The sequence below is a fragment of the Coffea eugenioides genome, chromosome 2 (assembly GCF_003713205.1).
Source record: "Coffea eugenioides isolate CCC68of chromosome 2, Ceug_1.0, whole genome shotgun sequence".
Taxonomy (NCBI): Eukaryota; Viridiplantae; Streptophyta; class Magnoliopsida; order Gentianales; family Rubiaceae; genus Coffea; species Coffea eugenioides.
Window position 1 is genome coordinate 53,514,407 of NC_040036.1, and position 1,609 is coordinate 53,516,015.

Genomic DNA, 1,609 nt, shown 5'->3' on the forward strand with positions numbered 1-1,609 from the left:
CCATTAACACATTGATCATTTTTTAGTTTAAGGCCTGCGAGGTTATTGAGGTCCATTTGGTAAAAAGCTCGTTATATCCTCTCTATAAAATAGCTAAATGGCCAAGTTAGTCTATTGTCTATTCATTACACATTTTCTTATGACATTTATATTCTTTTAACCCTATATTTTTCCTTTAAGTCATTGTACTGATTTAAGTATCGGAGGTTCCCATGAGAATAATTTTTAAATATTCGTAGATAGCTGGACGAACATTTTCCTATGTCATTTTTATTCTTTTAACTTTATATTTTTCCTTCGTAGATAGTGGATTGATTTAAGCATCGAAACTCCCCACATGATTAATGTCCCACTCATTTTTAAATATTCATAGATAGTTGGACACATTAAGGTATTGAAATGACTATAAGCTTAATAGCGACTTCAAGGAGATTTTCCAACTAAACCCATATATTAAATTTCAACCAGCAATCAACTTCGACAACTAGGGTGCTTCGTGCTTATTAGGACTTGAATATTTTTTAGCATCAATAGAATGTAGTGGTTGTATTGACTTGAGTTTCCATCCCAGTACACTAGCCATCTTTGTGCAGAATAAATGCTAGATTTATGATCTACCCTTTAAGCCAAACATTTCAACGTAAGCTTAATTGGGTTTTGATATGCTTTGTGGGTCCAAATATGGTGGTGGGAGCCAACTTAATCTCCACCTCTCTGGTGCTTTTTCAATCGTCTTTATGGAGCATCAATGGTTGATCTGTTTTATACTCTTTGAACCGAACATTTTGGAATAAATTTCGTTGGATTTGAATATGATTTGCAAGTATTGTGGTATTACCACCTTAGGTTTTCGCTCGTTAAGTGGCTCTCTGACCATTTATTTGCAAAAACCAATAGTAGATTTGTCATCTGCTCTCTGAACTCCCAAGTTTTGGTGTAAATTGTTTAGGATTTCCAAATAGTTTTGCACGTGCATAGTGACAATGCCACCATGATTTCTAATGTAATTGATGGTCTTCTACATGTTTTCAAATAATTACCATTTCGAATGCACACTAAACGGAAAAAGAAAAAGTAAAATTCAATGATATATTTTGCCCACAAAAAGCTCAAGAAGAATTGGCTAGTAATTGCGCCACCCACCAAGCCACCAGGAGACTCTGCTCAAAAATTAGACATTCTTTTTGGACTAAGTTGCAATTAGCTTCTAAATTGCCAAACTGTTAAGTCATATGTTAGTTTGACACAATCCTCCCAATTATTTGTAATTAGTGAACAGTGAGCACTTCCGCACGAATTTTATAAAACTTGAACCCTACTTGTGAATTTCCAAACTTCCCATGACTATGTTCATTCTTTTTCCAACTATGCATATTTATGACGTTATGAGTTAATTACAATTGGCCTAACAATTGAACAAAAGACCTTATCAAAACAATCAATCTCTCTTGGACGATAAATGATCAACTTCCAAAACTGCGTGACCACAATTCACTATTGGACATCAAGTCTATCAAGATCATATAATAGTCGATTTTAGGCAAGAATCCTATGGTTTGTTTATATTAATCCTTAATTCAAACACAATTTGGCATTAGAAAACATCAGA